Source organism: Triturus cristatus, chromosome 7 (assembly GCF_964204655.1).
Source record: "Triturus cristatus chromosome 7, aTriCri1.1, whole genome shotgun sequence".
Lineage (NCBI taxonomy): Eukaryota > Metazoa > Chordata > Amphibia > Caudata > Salamandridae > Triturus > Triturus cristatus.
In genome coordinates, this window is record NC_140590.1 from 312,528,727 (window position 1) to 312,550,914 (window position 22,188).

Consider the following 22,188-nt stretch of genomic DNA (forward strand, 5'->3'; position numbering starts at 1 on the left):
GTCTAAACAGATGCATGCATTTAATTTAGGCATGCTCACCTTGCGGATTCCACCACACCCCACAGGGGCAGTGAGCATGGCAGCAATTCTGCCTGTGATATTTTACATGGTGTTTGTCCCTGTTTCTCTTTTCAGATGGAGCCTGACAGTTGACACATACTTTTCTTTAAACTTTCCACGGGGAGCAGCTACTCTGCCCCCACTCTCCTGACAGGATAGGGACTTCCCATCCTTTTAACTACACTCACATAGGGGGGGTCACTTTTGCCCTGAAGAAAGTCCTGGACCTTTACGGCCACTCCGGACTGAAACATGTAGGCACTAGGGTCTTAGGACAATAACACTCCAACAAAGACCCGTTTTTTAAATATTTTAATTACCAGGACAGACCCAAGAATAAAGGGAAACCGGGGATCTGCCTGAGGTATTTTATTTAAAACCCCCTTGACTCTTGTATATCAAAACAGCTCCCAACACTGTGGTTGAGCCCACCCTGACTTTTAGGGGTCGGGGTGACCCGATGATGAAGCATGACACCACTAGGGTGTGTGAGGGTAATATAAAGAAAAATAGTTTTTTCCCCACATTCATGGTTGGGTTAGGTACAACCTTTCACTAGAGAGTCCCCTTATTTCCTTTTTTCCCCTCAATTCATTTGGCCCCCATCTTCGGGTACAGCTAGTTCATTAGCACCACCGACCACTGTGTGGTCTATTGGAGTATTTTTTGTGAAATTTGACACATGCATGTCACCAGATGTGATTGTGCGACATCAGGCTGATTATTTGGTATATGATTCCAGGTAGTTGATGTGGCATGTCTTTGGCCAATGGGGGTGGGTGCTGGGGAGGGGGAGTCTTGGGGCTGTTGGCGGTGGGTGTCTGGCACGCATGTTCACTGGCTCCATGACATCTGTTGTTTTTCAGGTGTGGCTCTGGGCTGGGCTCCCTTTTCTGTTGCAGGCTGGCATCCAACTTTGCACCAGGTGTTAGTTTTCTGCTGCTAACGCGCCTTATTGCATGTTTCGTGGTCTTTTCACCGATGTGGCTGGTCATTGAGAATGTTGTGGAGTGGTGTTGTCGCTGCTTTTTGCTCGGGAATGCCTACACTGCATCTCATTAACGATAGTTGCCGGGGTCATCTGTGGAAATGTTTTTTTGCGGTTGCTATCGCAGGTAAACTGGTGCTATGGGCTGTTAGCACCCGCTTGTGAATGGGGTGATACATTTATCGTGAGTTTGGCTGCGCTAAAGTGCAGTTAACTCGGCGATAGCTCCTTGAGAATATGGCCCTGTATGCACTAAGCACGTGCATACAGATTGTGGAACCCGAGCTCAAGGCATGACTTGGCAGAACCTACCTACCTGCCAAGATAGGCTACCTGAATGGCTTACCTAGATTCTCACCCTCAGTCCCTGGCTGTCCTGGAGTTTGTTGCCGGGAACTTGACAGCATGGGACATGTTTCCAGACTGAGAAGAGTGGCTCCACCGCTTACACTGATGCAGGTGAATGTTGCTCTTTACACATTCCTTTTTGAGTATGGTTTCAGGACCCGACTGATAATAAGATAGGTTACAAACGAGACAGATAGAGAGACAAAGAGAGCTGAAAGACAGAGCGAGATACACATATAGTATTGCAGTTTGAACGAAGAGATGAACGCTCCTCTGCAGAGCATCGTGCTCAGTCTGGAGCAAAGGGGTGTGTTCCTGAAGGGTAATAATTAGGGGTGGGCGGAATTTGCGAAATCCACTTTCGCAAATTATCGCGAAAATGTTAAAAATTATCGCAAACACGCGGAAATATCGCGAAGATGCAGAAGTTTTTTTCCCGCATGTTCGCGAGATTTTCTGCATGGTTGCGGCTCGCCAACTTACCCACGCATGCCGTCACTGCGGGCGCGATCTGACGCGAGACAGTGCAAATGGCTAAAAACAATACAACATCTCATGGAGAACGCGACCGGATCAAGAAAACTTGTCGGCGATCGCAGGGATTCAGGTAAGGCGATCGCGCGCACGCGAGAATGTATTATTTTACAGCGCGAGCAAGAAACAAATTATCGCCAAGCTGCGGATTGCGGAAATTTTGAAATTTTCGCGCTTTCCGCGGAACGCGAAAATGTCAAATTATCGCAATTTCCGCGAACGGAACGAAATATTAGCCCAGGCCTAGTAATAATGCTCAAGCTGTGGGTCTACAGCAAGTTGCTGCAGTGCAGAGAAACTGGGAGATAAAGATACAGTAATCTCTTGCAATGCATTTCTGCTTTTTCGACACCTGCAGGGAATGCACAGGTACTATAGTTTCTGTTTGTTAGATTTGGGGGTCTCTAGTTTGCAGAGGTAGGTACCTTTGACCAAATAGGGGCCCTTTCGTCTAGTCAGGGAAAGGGGGGTACACTCCTAAAATAACACCTGCTCACCCCCTTGGTAGCTTGGCACGAGCAGATAGGCCTATCTCAGAGGCAGTGTGTAAAGCATTTGTGAACACATATAGTAACCCAGTGGCAACACTACAGATGGACACCACACAACTTGTAGTATAAAAATAAGTATTCTTTATATAGTTTTAACACAAGACCATAAACGACAAAAATCCACAATACTGTATTTAAAATGGTAGAATTAGCTTAGTTCTCTTTAGATGTTAAAATGCGACACTTTGAGTTCAATGCACCTTTGGATGCGTAACGCTATACAATGAAAGTGTTGCAGGGAAAGTGATGCATCGGTTCCTTACACGCAGGAACGGTGATGCGTCGGTTTCTTACTGCGATCCCATGGCGGTGCGGCCCTCAACGCCGCGATGCGTTGAAGATCCGGTGCAATGAAACAAAGATGGCATCTTCTTCTTGATGCGACACGATGCGTGCACGCCCGAAGGCTGTGCGGTGACTCAACGATTCTTCTGAGCCGCGACAGGCCCTGCAACACACTTCTCCGGTGATGCGAGATGCTACGGTGATGCGATGCGACAGCTGCAGCAGCGACACCCTTCTTCAGTAATGCGACGACAGCGGCTACGGCGGCAACACTCTTCTCCGGTGATGCGAGACGCTTCTGTGATGCGATGAGACAGCTGCAATGGTGACACCCTTCTTGAGTGATGCGATGACAGCAGTGGCGACAAGCTTCTTCTTCGTGAGTCGCGCTTCCAGCTCCTTGCGACACACAGTCCCTCAGAAAGCCCAACACAAATGCAAGCACTTCCAAAGAACTCTTGGGGAGCTGGTGGTTGAAGTCTGTTGTCCCTGAGACTTCAGCAGGAGGCAAGCTCTTTCTCAAGCCCTTGGAGATCCTTCACAAGTTGAATAAAGTACACAGAAAGTTCCTTTCTCCTCTCTTTGGCAGTCAGGCAACTACTGCAGGCCAATCCCTCAAGCTTAGGGATAGTCTCTCCTCAGTCTCTCAGTTTCTTCTCCTCAGCAAAGGTTGCTTCTTGTTTCCCAAAAGTGATATAAAATTCTGAGGTATGAGGTCTGGGTCCCCCTTTTTACACACAGTTTCTCTATGTTCTCTGAAGCAGAGAGGCCTTTGCCTAGTCCAAACCAGTTCTGGTCAGTCCTGGTGCACTTTGTTGACAATACTCCTTCTTTCCTTTCACAGTGCAGGCCAGGGACTTCAGATGCACCACAGGAGGTGGATCCAGCATTGTGGAGGGAAGGCACAGCCCTATTCAAGTCCCAGGTGCAAGTCCTCCCACCCATCTACATGCAGATTTCTCTATTCAGCCCTGTGCTGACTCACCCTGTCTCCTGGAATCCCCCAGCCCCCAGCCCCTGTCACTCAAACTCCAGACTCAAACTCCAGACAAGCAATACACAACCTAGCAGAGGCAAACTTGGATGGTTAGACAAGAAAATACCTACTTTCTAAAAGTGGTATTTTCAAACACAGAATCTTTAAACCAACTTCACAAAAGATGCATTTTATCATTCTGAGTTCAGGCATACTAAACTCGAATTTCTACCTAGTTCCCTGAGTCAGTTAGAATTATAAGATGTAATAATCAAACTGCCCATTCCGGCCTATGGGGAACAGATAGCCTTGCAATAGTGAAAAACGAAAATGGCTGTAATTTGTAATAGTGGCCTATCTAGGTAAGCGGAATTTTTTTAAAGATCTGGTTTGACAGCACAACTATCATGATGACATATTTCTACCAATTCTTTAAATTATGCATAGAGTGGCCAGGGCCTTTGGCTTCACTCCCCCTAGACAAGTACTCTCTCACCTCGTGATATCAGCTAGCATTGCATGATTCCATGTTTCAATACTTTTTCCATAATAATGTATCAAGGAGTTTATTTTAATCATCATACAGTTTTGTTCCTTCTATATGCATTCTACACAAAATAAAAATAAAATGCTACTACTTACCAGCACTAGCAGCACCAGTAGGACTTGGTAAAAAAATTGTGTGTATACAACGCATGCAAATATCATTTATGAACATCCATGTTTACGTTTGTCAGAAAATTAAAACCAGGGCTTTTAGCTTTTTCAATGCTTGTAAGGATATATATATAGAGAGAGTCCAACTCCCACTCTGTTAAGAACAGGTCTGACACAGCTCGATGACAAAGAAAAGACTTTAAGGCCAGACTGACAAGTGCATGGCATGGAAATGTTGTGGTGGTGAAACACTGGGCAGACGCGTTTCAGCCTTGCGGCTTTCCTCAATGCCAGTTCCACCTTAGCGAAGATGTTCCAACTGGGGGCCAGTCTAAATCAAGAAAGGTCCACTCCCATTTGAGTAAGTTATTAGCCCTTCCTCCATGGTCGCATGTCTGCACTGCTCCCAAAGCTGTTCCATGCCAGGTTTTGTGTGTCCCGTAGCGAGTGAGAATTAAGTAATTTCAACACTCGTACCTGCTGTGGCGTCCCAATCCTGCTGGCTACGGTTTTCACACTCACGTGGCAGCCTTCAATAGGAGATAATGATGGTAAGTCTCTGTTTTGTCACTTTCTTCGCAGTGGAATACTTCTTCCTCTCTCCCCATACAGCAATGTAATCTTAATGAATATCTTATCCGGCTGGGAGAGCGACGGCCTGTATTTTCGTACCACATCCAAAGAATGCAAGCCAGGCACGTTGCTCCAGACCGAGAGGGCGTGCCGGTGATTGGTGCTTGCTAATGGGTAACACATAGAGTCCAAATCCCACTTTGTTAAGGACAGGTCCGACACAGCTCGATGACAAAGAAAAGACTGTAATGCCAGAATGTGAAAACCGTAGCCAGCAGGATTGGGACGCCACAGGGCGCACAAGTGTTGAAACTACTTAATTCTCACTCGCTACAGGACGCACAAAACCTGTGCGTCCTGTAGTGAGTGAGAATGAAGTAATTTCAACACTCGTACGCCCTGTGGCGTCCCAATCCTGCTGGCTATGGTTTTCGCACTCACGCGGCAGCGTTCAACGGGAGACAATGATGCTATGTCTCTGTTTTGTCACCTTCTTCGCAGTGGAATACGTTCTACTGGCTTATTGGTAAGTGCAACCTCGTTGGGTAAATGTATAGTGCATCTCCTACACTATAGTGGCATAAAGGATGCCAAGGAAATGTCTTCAGTGACCTTCTGTGTCTTTAACTTTGTCAGTGTGATTGTTCCTCGAGTGTCTTCATCAGATACATTTGCATGATGGAACTGCAGAGTAAACACACTTGGATGATTTGTATTCTACAGAACTAAGAGCTTCTTTGATTGGTGGAACTGCAACTGTCTTCCTAAGAATAAAGACCCTGTCTCCTAAATTGGTGGAGGCCTTTTAGTAAGCCATCCATCATCCAGGGAAAAGGGTGGGATGACGTTGCAAAGCACAAATATATATGGTGCAGGGCGAAATGGGCAGGGTTTCTAAGCCTGTTTACATACTTCACGGTTTTAAACGTTTAGAACATGATCCCTGCTCTCAGCAGCAGATGACAAGAAAGAACTCCAGCCTTTTATTTATTTATTTTTAAATAGAAGAGAGGGGCTCTGTGGCCCCCTCTCACAGATGATTTTGGCCCCGGGACCCAACCTTTTATTTTATTTTTTTAAATTGAGGAGGGAGGACTCAAGGATCCCATTCTTTGGCCTTACTTCAATGGGGGAGAGGGGCTGGGACATAGCAGGAGCAGGTCCGGGGGTGGTGGTCCCCAGGGCCATATATGACTCCAGCAGAGGGGTGGGCACGTGCCCCCCTACTTTGATGTAGTTGGGCCTGCTCCGGGGAAGGTGGCAGTCCCCAAGTATAGGAGAAACCCAGGAGAGGGCCGCACGACCTCCTCCCCTTTTAAAAATACAGTTTGGCCCTGTGGAGGTGGAGGTGGTCCATGAGGCCCCCATTACAGAGCAAATGGCTCCAGGGACCCTATCTCCAGGATCCGGCCATTACCAGATGGGGAGGGTCGATGTGCCCCCCCACCTGGCCCGATTTTGGCCTGCAGGGACCCCATCCTCAGGCACCAGGCTTGAATTTAATTTTTTTTAAATAGTTGAGCGGGGCCGCGCTCCCTCCTCCCCCGGACAAGGGAGGCTGAAGCCAAGACCCAAGATGGCTGCCAACACTTTCTAGTTTGAAGTGTTGGCAGCCAATCAGATTTGAGTACAGGGACTGTCAGATCCTCGGACGATCTGAGTCCCTATATATGCAAATTTGGATTTGCTTAATATTTCCAAAACTTTCAAACTGATTTACCCCAAATCAGAAATAGGCACTTCTCTGGACCAATGTCTACCTTTGCGCTAAATTTGGTGTAATTCTGTTCAGCAGTTCTGGCTGTAGTCTTGTCTAAAGCTCCTATGGGAATCAACATGGGAAACGCATATTTTTTGACTGCCCCCTTTCTCTTGGCTTGATGGATCACCCCAACATTTTCCAAGCACCAAAGATACAGGCAAGTCCAAAAAACGTTTTCTTGTGTAAACTAGGTGCTAGCTATAACTCCCTACTGGTAACAGTTGCATGTAGGTAGTTTTTGTTAGTATACAGTTTCCGTGACTTGGTTATAACTTTGATGTCGTTTGACCAATCTTCATGACATTTTCCCAAAAAAGCATCACGGTGATTACTGTTGTTATGGAAAGTTTGGGGGTGATCCATGCAGTGGGGACTGAGAATTGGGGCGCGAACTAAGGTTGAGTTTGTAATGTTAATTCCCATAGGAACCTTGAGCAACACTTACAGCCTGAACCACTGAACGGACTCACACCAAATTTGCAAGGAGGTAGATGTTGGTTTAAGGAAGTGCCTATTGCTTATTTGGTGTGAATCCGCTCAGTAGTTGTTGAGAAATTTAAGTTTGAAGGTATAGGGATATCTCTGACCCCACAATGCACTGCTTATGACGTCACATATTACTCACTCAAAACATGGTCAGTGACATCACTGATGACATCGCTCATGAAATCTCAAATGACATCACTGATGACCTAAACTGAAGACATCATTAGCAGATTCTCTGAGCTGAGCGACCCACTCACACCCCAATATAACCTTTAATGCACCCAGTCCAACCTCCACACTATCATTCTCAAAGCCATTGACACATCCATACGGTACTTACACACCCAGGCCCCGATTCACAGAACTAACTTAAGACATTAAACTTACTACCATTTTGGTATTCACACAATGCACTTACTAATTCTGGTATTCACAGAATGCACTTACTACTTTTGGCATTCACAGAATGAACTTACTACTTTTGGTATTCACAGAATGGACTTACTACTACTAACTTTACGTCCGCACTCGGGCTGGAATTTCCGCTCCCGGAGCGGGATTCTCCACCTACGGCCCGGAATCTCCGATTCTAGGCCGGAATACACGAACTGTGGCCATTGATCATTTTAGCCAAGGGTAAACACCTGTCCAAGTGCCTACCATCCCCCACCATGCATCAGCTGACACACTGCAGCCAACCCTAGCCCTGCAGCATATATAAATGCAGAGCAGACACACACAAACCCTTTCAACGTGTCACTGAATGTGTTTGTTGCACTACCCCTTGCAATGCAGCAAAACTACTTGAGGAGGAGGAGGAGAGCAGAGAGGATCTTCAGACAGAGGATCAACCTATTTGGAATGTCCAGCCAAGATGTAAGCGCCAGGTACCGTTTCCCTCCAGAAATCATCTAGGATATGGTATGTGAGTGGGAGCAGGAACTTGACTCTGTGACCTGCTGCTCACCTACAATACCAGCATATATCAAGATCCTTTCTGCTCTCCATTTCTTTGCCACTGGGTCTTTCCAAAGGGTCTCCAGTGACCATGTGTGAATTTCCCAGCCAAGCCAGTCGCTGTGCCTGCATTAGGTACTGAGATGCATCACTGCTAGAGCCCACAACCACATACAAATGCCACATACACTGGCCATGAGACAACGGGCAGCAAGAGATTTCTATCTCCTTGCACAATTCCCACGTGTGCTGGGTGCAATTGATTTTACCCATGTGGCCCTTCAGCCACCCCGCCGCATTGCACACATCTTCTGCAACAGACACCGATGGTATTCCATCAATGTGCAAGCTGTCTGTGATGGCAGTGGGAGGTTCATTAATGTGCATGCAGTTTTCCCAGGCAGTACCCATGACAGCTTCATATTCCGCATGTCAGCTCTTGCCCGGCAGATGGCTGCGGGAGAATTTGGCAACATGTGGTTACTGGGTAAGAACCAAGCACTAAAAACGAGGTAAATGTGTTATTGAAATGTCTGAATGCCCCCCAACATTAACCATTGTACAATAAGAATCATAAAGCTACATACATGGCCCAACAGACACTGCATGTACTAAAGTATAGATCATGTCCTGTGCAAATCAAAGAGGGAAATGTAACCAATTGCCCCATTTTCACTCCTCAGGCGACACTGGGTATGCACTCTCCCCACATCTCCTCACCCCTTACAGGTGTGCAAACACTGTACCTCAGCGTAGGTACAATAGGGCACAAATATGGACTTGAGCCATCATAGAGGGCACTTTTGGTCTGCTGTACTCCCCAGAAGTTGTGTGCAAGATTATATTAGCCTGTTATGTTTTGCACAACATTGCTTTAACGCATGGCTTACACATACCTCTGGAACCTCAGCTAGCTCTGAATCTGGGCAACCGAGCCATTGCACATAACCGAGGTCAGGGCATGCAAGTCCGTAACCAGCTCGTTGCCATTGTTTTTCACATGAGCAACCTGTAGTGTCATGGACAAAATTTGGTTTGCTGTCTGTTGTCAATGATGAAACTTGGATATACACGACTGTATCAATAAATTCCATCCTGAGACGACTATGCAAGCCACACTAACTGCATGTAAATCACAGCTGCTGACAGTAGTCAAAAGGTGGAGCGTGCCTCAGGTCATGTGCTCATGTCAGCAATCAGTGTAGTGGATGTCCCAAAAAACAACTATTCACGCAGATGACAAACGATACATGTCCTAAGAGACCTACCTGGACCTTATGAGGATGGGTCACTTAATCACAAAAGGCCATAACTATTGCATACTCAGGCCTGTGCCCTCCACAGATTTGACTCACCCACAAATGATGGGCCCAGAACGTGAGTGATGATGTCATGGGTGAATCAGGCACCACATGTCTGTTATATATTCACACTGCTCCACCCCAATGTTACATAGCACATCACACAACTCTGGTAATGAGCACTCAATATGGACTACATGTACCATAATGCAAAGTACGAGAAAATGAAACTGGGGTTTGATGTTGTGTCAGCCCCCCCTGTCCATGCAGAAATGTCATTAAATGGTCTGTTCCCCCTTTTGTTACATATTCATGATTCTCACCTGCACTGCCATTTCAGTTTTTTCCACAACAGAACAGTAGGATGGCAGTGGATTCGATTACTGATTGTGGATGGATCAGGATGAATACAAAATAGCTGCCAACTATTTCCTGAGATGTATTTCCTGCCTCCCACTTCCTGTAAAACATTTCCTGTATGAAATAATGTGTTCCGGGTCATTTTCGTAGTTTACGGCCTGAAAACGCAATTTCTGATTCCGGAGCGTAATGCATGTGTGTGGACCCACCACTCTAGAACCGGAACCTACGCTTTCGGGCCGTAATCTCCGAAAATGACCCAGAACACATTATTTCATACAGGCAATGTTATACAGGAAGTGGAAGACAGGAAATACATCACAGGAAGTTGTTGACAGCCATTTTGTGTTCATTCTGAGTCCTTCTCTATCACAGATCAGATCCTCTGACATCCTGCTGCTCTCATCTTACTTATTTCCCCAAAATGGCTGAGGGTTATGAAGAGAAAGCACCCCCTTTCACTGAAAGGGAATTAGACATCTTAGCTGAGGGCGTGCTGTCCAAATATCCTCAGCTATATGGGGACCCAGAACACCAGCTGAGCAATGCAGCCCGGGCCAGGCTATGGGCCAACATTAGGGAGCGCTGCAGTGCAGTGGGAGTCCACACCAGGAGTGCTAGGGCATGCCGCAAGCGCTGGGAGGACCTAAAACGTCGATTCCGGAACAAGGCTGAGGAGCTGGTGGGCCTGTCTTCCCAGCCCCATGTGTATCGTCCTCGCCTCTCCCCACTTTACAGGAGGGTCCTGCGAACGGATCTCTGACATATTATCGACAGACACATTATCGAACTACACAAATATCGCATCAAATATATCGACATCAAAAATATCGACATTGTATACTTATTTAAAAAACTACACTAATATCGACACTACAATATCGTAATACAATTATATCGATCACACAAAAATCGCACACATAAATATCGCAATACTAAATATCGACATGAGTAAATAAATATAACACATGTCACAAATATCGATAACCAAAATATAGACATCAATAATATCGTTTTTTTTAAATATATCGACAATTCTAATACTAATAAAACCAATACTTTAAACAACATAAAGACAATATTTTCCGAAAACATACATTTTCTAATCAGATTCTACTTAAACATAAACATAACATTTATAGCGATCTCAATATTTAACAACATAATAAAAAAACACTGAAATAATTATCACATTTGCATTTCGAACACATTTAAAAAAATTACTACACATTATAAACAATCTTTTTATATATAATGATTTAAAACTCTCCTCCTTTAAAACTAAATATACTGTTACTTAGCATTTTCCATAAAAGGAAACCAATTAACTAAAAAAAATTCAAACCATCCAATAGAAAGGCCACATACAGAAAACAACCAATAACATTCAAGAAACAATTTAAAACCACTATATAAACCAATTAAAACAGGTCTTCTACTGTGCCTTAAACCAAAGCATTGAACGAAGAAGAAACTCTGCTAAACAGAAGAAACCTACATCCTACTACTATTCTAAAAACGTAAGTAAATATTCTTTTCTAACTAAACTGCCAAATTAAACTAAAACACTAATTTATCTTTACTCAAATAAAAAACTAACTTATATATTCCATCTCTTTATGTTTCCACTACAGATATTACTCCAAACAGCTAAAGAAAATATTGAAGATTGCCAGAAAAGACTCACTAAAAAGTAAGTATACTATCAAAATACTTTATAAAATATTAATTAAATCCTACTCAAACCCCAAAACATCCTAAACCCCTAAACAAATCCATGTTCTCTTTTTTAAGTTTTAAAAAACCTGTATAAATTAACACCTATAGTCTATACCACTGGCCATGAGGGAAGGCTCTGTTTGCTTAGGGAGAGGTTGGACTACTGCATCTTATTTATTAGGGAGGAGGGGCACATAGTAAGAGGGGTAGGGGACGGGGGTACATTGACATGTGGTGGGGGGGGGGGTAGAGAACTGGGTGGGAAGTTTGTTCCTTCTCCTGAATAATTTGTCTTGATGAATAATGTGTGGTACTGCCGGGACAGGTGAAGGCGGGGGAATGTTTTTTGAGTTGTTGATTTGTAAAACAATAAAATACGTTTCAACAAAAAAAATATAGTCTATACCAAACAGCAATACCACCCCACTTAAAAAACTAAACCAACCAAAACAATATATGTTCTTTAACTTTCAGAGACTACATCAACTAAACAGCATTTTGTCTACAAACAATATCTTCATTCAAATACAACCAAAAACACTTGGTAAGTATATATAAAAAAAATGCTTTTTTGCTATTTTCATTTAAATATATAAAGTACTATTGCATATATTTTCATATACATTTTTTCCAGATTTCTAACACATCACGATGACAGAAGAAGCTCAATTTATAACTTCGCAGAAAGGAAAATTCCTATTGTGTTACATGGGTTACACATACACCCAAGAAAAGCAGACGGACCGAAAAGTGAACTGGAAGTGTTCTAAATATTATTCTAACAAATGCTACGGACGAGCAACAACAAGAGAAACAACTGTACTATATACAAGAGAGCATAACCATCCACCCAATCTCTCTGAAATAGAAGACAGATCAACCCTTGAAAATATCAAAGAATTAAGCACTGGTTCACAAACTGCTACAAGTGTAATCCTAAAAGAACTATTACCTAGAGTGCCCAAAGAAGCAAGAGGCCAATTACCATCAATTGCTTCTATAAAAAGAACTATTGCTAGGACCAAAAAAGCAACCACGACAACTATACCATCCCCTAAAACTTTTCAAGAGATCATCATTCCACCAGAATTAACTATCACCCACAATAATGAACCTTTTATTTTTTTTGATAACAAAAGCACAGAAAAAAGAATCATAATGTTTGCTACTGCAAACAATATAACTAAACTGCAACAATGCCAAACATGGATGATGGATGGCACCTTTACAATATGCCCAAAACCATTCTACCAGCTTTACACAATACACGGTCAATATCACAACACTTCCATACCTTTAATTTATGCACTATTACCTAACAAACAAAACACAACATATAATGAAATGCTAGGAAAACTAAAACAAGAATCAAATGATTTTTACCCTCAAAGGATTATCATAGACTTTGAGCAAGCCATGATAAATTGCATTCTAAAACTGTACCCCCATACATCTATCCAAGGATGTTACTTCCATCTAAACCAATGTATATGGAGACATTTACAAAAATCTTCACTAAGGTGCCAATTACGATCCTGTAAAAACTGGGTACGAACCGTCGGACGGAGCATATTCTCCGTCCGACCCTACCCGGTCGTCAAAATTTACAAACATGGAATTACGATTCGCACGGGAACACCATTTCCGTACGAATCGTAAAAAACCCCGACCGAACAAAATAAACCTACAAATGCGATCCGGGAAAGCGCCGACCTGACGTCGGGACGCTCGCAGCCTGCCATTCACGAACCAGGAATTACGATTCGCACCGACGTCATCCCGCACGGTGAATATTTTCCGGCTGCCAAAAACTGCCGGGAAATCAGGACGACACGAACAAGGACTACCAGTACGCGACGGACAGACAGGACGACGCAAACAAGGAGGACCAGTACGCGACGGACAGACAGGACGACGCGAACAAGGAGTACCAGTACGCGACGGACAGACAGGACGACGCGATCAAGGAGGACCAGTACGCAACGGACAGACAGGACGACGCGAACAAGGAGGACCCGTACGCGACGGACAGACATGGACCCGAACCTACGTGTCATCCCGGCCCTCATAGCAGTCGACCTCCTCTACAGGTTCCGACGCAGACGCCGCAGAAGGTCAGAACAACTAAGGGAGGGGGGAAAGTGGGGGGGGTGGGGGTGGCAGGACCAGGGCAGGCCACAAACCCCCGACCAAAGTCACACAGCACACATGCCCTGGACATACCTGACTCCCATGCCCTGGTCACTACGAGGGGGTGGGGGCGTGTCCAGCTAAGCCAGCGACCGCCACAACGGAAGTCCGTCACGACGCGAACCGGCAACACAACCAGACAGGTACGTCCCGTACCCACACCTAAAGAGCGTGGGTACGAGTCGTACCACGCCCACACCCACGTCACCCCAACAATGGCGGGACGGCTCGTACCCACATGGCAAAGGCCTGGGTACGGCCCGCACAAGCATCACATAGCATGGGGACGGATATGTATGGACCCTACCCCCACCCCGTATGCATGGAGCGTACCCCCACCCCAACAGTGTGAGTATGACCCGTACCCACACCCGCGTACGTATGGAGCGTACCCCCACCCCAACAGTGTAAGTACGACACGTACCCCCACCCGCGGACGTATGGAGCGTACCCCCACCCCAACAGTGTAAGTAAGACACGTACCCTCAACCGCGTACGTATGGAGCGTACCCCCACCCCAACAGTGTAAGTATGACCCGTACCCACACCCGCGTACGTATGGAGCGTACCCCCACCCCAACAGTGTAAGTACGACCCGTACCCACACCCGCGTACGTATGGAGCGTACCCCCACCCCAACAGTGTAAGTACGACCCGTACCCCCACCCACGTACGTATGGAGCGTACCCCCACCCCAACAGTGTAAGTACGACACATACCCCCACCCACGTACGTATGGAGCGTACCCCCACCCCAACAGTGTAAGTAAGACACGTACCCTCACCTCGAATGCATGGAGCGTAGCCCCACCCCAAATGTGTAAGTACGACCCGTACCCCCACCCACGTACGTATGGAGCGTAGCCCTACCCCAACAGTGTAAGTACGACACGTACCCCCACCTCGAATGCATGGAGCGTACCCACATCCGTGTATGTCATGAGCGTACATATTGTGAAATTGGAGAGGTGGGTGCAGAGTCCTCCCAGCAGTGCCCAGAGGCAGGAGGGGTGTGTGCAGAGTCCTCCCAGCAGTGCCCAGAGGCAGGAGGGGTGTGTGCAGAGTCCTCCCAGCAGTGCCCTGAGACAGGAGGGGTGGGTGCAGAGTCCTCCCAGCAGTGCCCTGAGACAGGAGGGGTGGGTGCAGAGTCCTCCCAGCAGTGCCCTGAGACAGGTGGGGTGGGTGCAGAGTCCTCCCAGCAGTGCCCAGAGACAGGAGGGGTGGGGGCCTATCACTCCCAGCAGTGCCCAGACACAGGAGGGGTGTGTGCAGAGTCCTCCCAGCAGTGCCCAGAGGCAGGAGGGGTGTGTGCAGAGTCCTCCCAGCAGTGCCCAGAGGCAGGAGGGGTGTGTGCAGAGTCCTCCCAGCAGTGCCCTGAGACAGGAGGGGTGGGTGCAGAGTCCTCCCAGCAGTGCCCTGAGACAGGAGGGGTGGGTGCAGAGTCCTCCCAGCAGTGCCCTGAGACAGGAGGGGTGGGTGCAGAGTCCTCCCAGCAGTGCCCTGAGACAGGAGGGGTGGGTGCAGAGTCCTCCCAGCAGTGCCCTGAGACAGGAGGGGTGTGTGCAGAGTCCTCCCAGCAGTGCCCAGAGACAGGAGGGGTGGGTGCCTAACACTCCCAGCAGTGCCCAGAGACAGGAGGGGTGGGTGCCTAACACTCCCAGCAGTGCCCAGAGACAGGAGGGGTGGGGGCAGAGTCCTCCCAGCAGTGCCCTGAGACAGGAGGGGTGGGTGCAGAGTCCTCCCAGCAGTGCCCATGGAACGCAAAGGGTGGAGTAGTCACAGATACCATGCCCACAAATGTCAGTCAGGTGCACAAAGACCCTGCAGTACATGTACCACATGTGTGCGAGGCTGGGAGTATACGCATGCATAGCGCAGAAAAGAAAACATGTACACATGAAGTCATGTCAATAGGCCACATACACAAGTACAATGACTACCAAGGATGCCACGAATGATGCAGGTGGAGACCTCGCTCAGCATGCATGTGCAAAGGTGAAGGACTACGTCACACACCCAGCTAATGGACACACAGCTCTGTGCCAAAGTCAGGGGACACCCTGCAGGGAAGAAGTCAGGGTACACAGAGGAAGGAATACACCTTGGGACAATTGCAACATGCAGCAACTGCTTACATGAATGGAGAAAGGTAGCTAACACCGTGTGATGGCACACAGATCCCAGGGTCCCCCCTATGAGCAGCACACTACTACATTTCCCACACACCCAACACATGACCAACACCCACAACCATGTAGCAGCCCCACCAACAGCAATGCCAGCAATGCAGGAGTGTTCCAAGGGCAAAAAATAAATAGCTTTATTCAGCATGAGCAAAAAACTAGTATGACGTAAGTCCAATATTAACAAAGGCCATAGGGCAGTCCAGGAGTCCCAGCTGGATGGGGGACACAGTGGGATGCGTGTCCCCTAGCTTGCCTGCACAGTTACAATCCGTTGTCTTCCACAGGGGTCAGGGCATCATGTGGGGGGGAAGAAACAGGCACCGCAGGGACAGGAGGGTGAAGGGTAGGCGTCGTGGGTGCAGGGATGGAGGACTCCACCACAGGGGGTGGGGCAGGGCCAAAGGCGGAGGCCAGGATCTCGCTGCACACCTTAGCAAGGTCCTCCAGGGACTCCCCTGCATCCGAAGGAACCACAGGCCCCAAGGAGGGGGGGGGGCAGAGGGATGGGTCGCAGCGCCACTGGGGGAGGGTGTGGACAGGGGGGGGACTCAACCACCCTGACCGAGGACTTCCTTGACCGCTTGCATGGTGGCGTCACTGTGGGGCTCAGGGACAGAGCGGCCATGAAGGAGTCTTTGGGGGAGATGTGGCCAGGAGAGCTGAGGGGAGGGGATTTGGAGGGAGTGGATTGGGTGGAATGCGGACTCCCACTCTGGCTGCGTGTTACACATTTGCCCCCCGACCCAGTGGTTGTGCCTACTGCACCCTGTGTGTGCGTGTCAGGAGGTGTGCGGCGGACCTTCCCTGCTGGTGTGGTGCCTGTGTCTGTTGTGGTGGGTGCATGCTTACGTCTGGGTGTATGTGGGACAGGCATGGGAGTGGGAATTGTGGAAGGAGCAGGGGTAGGGGGTGGGACGTAGCGCTGCAGGAGACCCACTGCTGCAGTCAGTGTGGAGTCTATGGACCTCAGCAAGTTGCGTTGGTCAGCCTGCGATGAATGAATGCCCTCCAAGTATGCCTCCATGTTGTTGAGGACCTGGCTGTGGCCATGGAGGACATTAAGGATCGCAGTCTGACCAATCTGCAACTGCCGCTGGATGTCCACAGACTCAGCATTGGCGGCAGCAGTGGAGACAGGGGCAGGGGGTGCGGTGCCTGGCAGAAAGGAGACATGTGGTGACCGGGCACGTTGGGAAGGGACACGAGCACGTGGGAGGCGGCTGATGCCAATGGAGGGGGCGGTGCCAGATGTAGGGCTGCTGTCAGATGGTGGTGCAGCCACCGCCCACTCGGAGAGATCATCCTCGGACCCGTCAGCTTCATACTCTGTTGTGCCAGTCGACAGGTCCCCGGGTTCACTCTCCTCCGCATCAGTCCCACTCGAAGTGCCAGCCCCGATGTCACCGATGACAGGTCTTGACATGTAGGCCATGCCCGCCCCACCCACCCCCTACATGAGACAAATCTGTGGAGACACAGGAAGCACTTACATCTCTTAGTCAGGGTGAAATACACATGGGATGCAACAATTCAAGATTGCACACCAAATACCCAAGGTGCGCCTGTCCTAATAATAATCTACAAATGGGCATCATCAGATGATTGCAACAAGACACACAGGCAATGGCCACCGTGAGTATGTACTTTGAAAATCAGGTCAGGCTGGACAGTGGACACTTGTAATACATCTCACGTGAAGAAATATGGTGGCAGGGGACAATGGCACAGAGCACAACCTATGCTGTAGACACAGAGATTGTCGACATTCTCGGATTACACACATGATACCTAGGAAAAGATGCCCCTGGGGACAGTAGTGGCCACACAACTCCATGCTCCTGAATGGGAATGACTGCAACACACGCTAACATCCCTGCACTATGCCTAACGCACACTCATGCACATCATGTCACAGGCCACCACATGGGACATGCCTGCTGGAAGGCCTGGCACTCGAGAGATTAACTCCCATGTCTGGACTCAGCATTAGTGCCAACTGACATGGAACCCACAAGTCCAGAACTGGACAGGGCACAGGCAAGGTCACAAAACCTGTTACACACCACCCCCACACATGATGCTGCAGGCATTGTACACTTGGAGAAGGTGTCAGGCTACATAACCTTGTGATGGAGTGACTACACACAGACCAGGGAACACATTGCAAGGAGGGGAAGGGAGGCAGGAGAGCACTGCAATACTGTGGGGAACAGGATCTGCATAGCACCATAAACCCTGGAAGTGTATCCATGGAACAGTGCACTTACAAATGCTGGTGAAACACAACGAACACACACATGTACCTACCCCCTTCCGGCTGCTGCATGTCCTGTAGACGCCTGTCCAAGTCAGGAAAGACCACCGCCAGCACACGTTTCTGGATGTGGGAGAGACGGCGGCGCCCGCGGTTCTTGTGGCTCTCAGGTGAGTCCCCAAGCAGGACCTGTGCGATCCTCCGCATCCCGCACCGGATATCCTGCCAGCGTTTCCTCACCTGGGACAGGTGCCGCCTCCGACCATCCGCACTCCTCACGGCGCTGACGGCGTCCAGCCATATCTGCTCCTTGGCAGAGGCGTCTACCTGTGAGGATGAACAAGTGACACCACATCAATACACCTTGCACATGTCACGGGGACACAGATTAGAACACATTTGCTGTTCACAACAAGGCATAGTGTGCATCCAACGCATTGCACCTTTGTCATAGGGACATGATCCTGTGGGGGGAGGCCAAAAGCAGTACGTGCCATTGAAAGGACACAGGTGGAATGAGGGCAACTACACAATCAATGATCCAGGCTCACACTGTGCATTACACCCACCCCTCCTGTCTCAGGGCACTGCTGGGAGTGATAGGCCCCCACCCCTCTTGTCTCAGGGCACTGCTGGGAGTGATAGGCCCCCACCCCTCCTGTCTCAGGGCACTGCTGGGAGTGATAGGCCCCCACCCCTCCTGTCTCAGGGCACTGCTGGGAGTGATAGGCCCCCACCCCTCCTGTCTCAGGGCACTGCCGGGAGTGATAGGCCCCCACCCCTCCTGTCTCAGGGCACTGCCGGGAGTGATAGGCCCCCACCCCTCCTGTCTCAGGGCACTGCTGGGAGTGATAGGCCCCCACCCCTGCTGTCTCAGGGCACTGCTGGGAGTGATAGGCCCCCACCCCTCCTGTCTCAGGGCACTGCCGGGAGTGATAGGCCCCCACCCCTCCTGTCTCTGGGCACTGCCAGGAGTGATAGGCCCCCACCCCTCCTGTCTCAGGGCACTGCCGGGAGTGATAGGCCCCCACCCCTCCTGTCTCAGGGCACTGCTGGGAGTGATAGGCCCCCACCCCTCCTGTCTCAGGGCACTGCTGGGAGTGATAGGCCCCCACCCCTCCTGTCTCAGGGCACTGCTGGGAGTGATAGGCCCCCACCCCTGGGAGACACCAGGCATTCCCCCCCCTGGGACCCCCCCTACAGTACATAGCATGTGTGTCACACCTGGACACAATGGCAGAAGTCACAGTCACAAAAAAGGGACACAGTCTGTGCCAGTGGACACTGCACTCACCTGATAACCTGGTCGCCCATACAGCATGGGGTACCGTGGGAGGATCACATCCACCAAAGCCAGGTTCTCCTCCAGGGTGAATGGCTGTGACCTCTCCACAGCCCTTGACATGGTTCCAGGGAATCAGTAGCAGCAGCTGGGTCGTGGAATACAAAGATGTGCAGGCAAGTGCTCCCTCATGGGACCTGGCTGCCTTATATCTGCCTTGCTGGCTCATCTCATGCACAGGAGTACAGAGTGATTGGTCACTCACATTTGCATCCTATGTTTCCTCCAATCCCTTCAAACCTAGCAGTCTGTGGGTTCTCTATCGGTTTTATTCTCCTGCATGATGTCAGCCCCACAAACACATTGCAACAAAGTAGATTATTTCCAACTGACTTCTGCTGTGCACCTTCCAGAACAAATTCAAAATTTGAACTTGGTCTCCATGACAACCAGCATGCATGTAGGCCTTGATACTTGTCCCTCATGTGTCCCCTGTGTAATTTGGAGCTTCACACACAGGTACGGTGCGTTCCGGGGCCCTAGGGCACCCCAAATGCATTGCAACGGGCCGTACACGCGTGCCTACGTTCACTATCAGTATGGGTGTCCTCGCGTATGCGTACTCGTAGTGGTACGGGCCGTACACACGCCTGTACGCTCCCTATCAGTATGGGTGTCCTCGCGTATGCGTACTCGTAGTGGTACGGGCCGTACACACGCCTGTACGCTCCCTATCACTATGGGTGTCCTCGCGTATGCGTACTCGTAGTGGTACGGGCCGTACACACGCCTGTACGCTCACTATCACTATGGGTGTCCTCGCGTATGCGTACACGTAGTGATAGTGAGCGTACAGGCATGTGTACGGACCGTACCACTACGAGTACGCATACGCGAGGACACCCATAGTGATAGGGAGCGTACAGGCGTGTGTACGGCCCGTACCACTACGAGTACGCATACGCGAGGACACCCATAGTGATAGGGAGCGTACAGGCGTGTGTACGGCCCGTACCACTACGAGTACGCATACGCGAGGACACCCATAGTGATAGTGAGCGTACAGGCGTGCGTACGGCCCGTACCACTACGAGTACGCATACGCGAGGACACCCATACTGATAGTGAGCGTACAGGCGTGCGTACGGCCCGTACCACTACGAGTACGCATACGCGAGGACACCCATACTGATAGTGAGCGTACAGGCGTGTGTACGGCCCGTACCACTATGGGTGTTCTTGCGTATGCGTACTCGTAGTGGTACGGGCCGTACACATTCCTGTACGCTCACCATCACAATGGGTACACATAAGGCAGCACTCCCATAGTGATATCGGAACGTACACAGGCCCTCTTAGCAGCAGTATGGCGGTTTTCACACATCACAGTGGTGACAGGCGGCACACAGGTAGGGATAGGGCGGACATACTTGTCCATGGATGGACATAACTGTCCATGGATGGACATACTTGTCCATGAATGGACATACTTGTCCATGAATGGACATCAAGGCATCATCTGTGCATTACTACATGTGTGGGGCACAGGTGTGACGGCCTGTGATGTGGAACATTACTCCTGAGTCGAGAAGGCACCAGATGTATGATGAGATGTGTACAGATGTACTGTGTGACGGTGCAATGTGTGCCAGGCATGCCCTTGACTCCTTTGACATGTGTGCATGTCGTACTGCACACTTGGGGTGAGCGTCACTGGCATGGCACGGACACCAACACACGGAAGTGTCCCCTGATGCCCGGTACAGGGCTTACCACACCTGACTTGTCACTACCCACGGTGCACAATGTGACTATGTCATGTATGTGTGGGGGCTTCCCATCAGGTTGATGTTGGAGCACCCTCAAAAGCTGCAGCTGTTGCAGCAACCAACATGTGTCTGTGTGTAGATTGACATTGCACACTGTTCCGCACACCATGCCACATGTGGTATCGGATGTGAGGTGCACATGTATGCATGGGACACGGAGTAGCGTGACAAGGACATGTCTGCATCCTCACAATGAATGTGTGGTGAGTCATGACATGTGCACCTTCATGGCAAGGTGTGTGGGCTGTCCTAGTGTAATGTCATGTGACCTGTGGCTCTAGTGTTCCGCTACCAGTCTCTGCAATCGGCATCCTACTTCTGCTGATGTGTGGGCGTATGTCACTCCTGTCTTGCGTCTGGCTGTTCACTTGCACTGGGACACAGCTATTCCCATGTCATGGCATGGGGAGGTTCTCAATCTCCGTGTGTAGCTGGGTCTTGGTAGGAGTGTCACCTTGCATCCATACGTGTCTTGGGCATGTAGCACATACCTGACTCCCTATGTAGCATATGTGTATTGACAGATTAACATGTGCTCAGTACATATGAATTGTTGTCGTAGTGCACTCACTCTTCCTTGTCACTTCCAAATTACTGCAGAGCGCCGCCTCTTGCCCGACCAATTCCGGACTTGGCTGCCATGCGGGAGAATGACAGCATCCGGTGCTACCGCTTCCCCCAACCGTTGATTGTGGAGTTGATGGCGAGACTGGCACCACACCTGCAACCGCAACACAGGTATCCTACGGCACTGACACCCCAGCTGAAGGTAATGGCTGCCCTACATTTTCTTGCCACGGGTGCCTTTCAATATACCATAGCTCATGTTGGTGGCATGTCCCAGAGCATGTTCTGCCGTGTGCTGCATGATTTCTTAGAGGCCATGTTGAT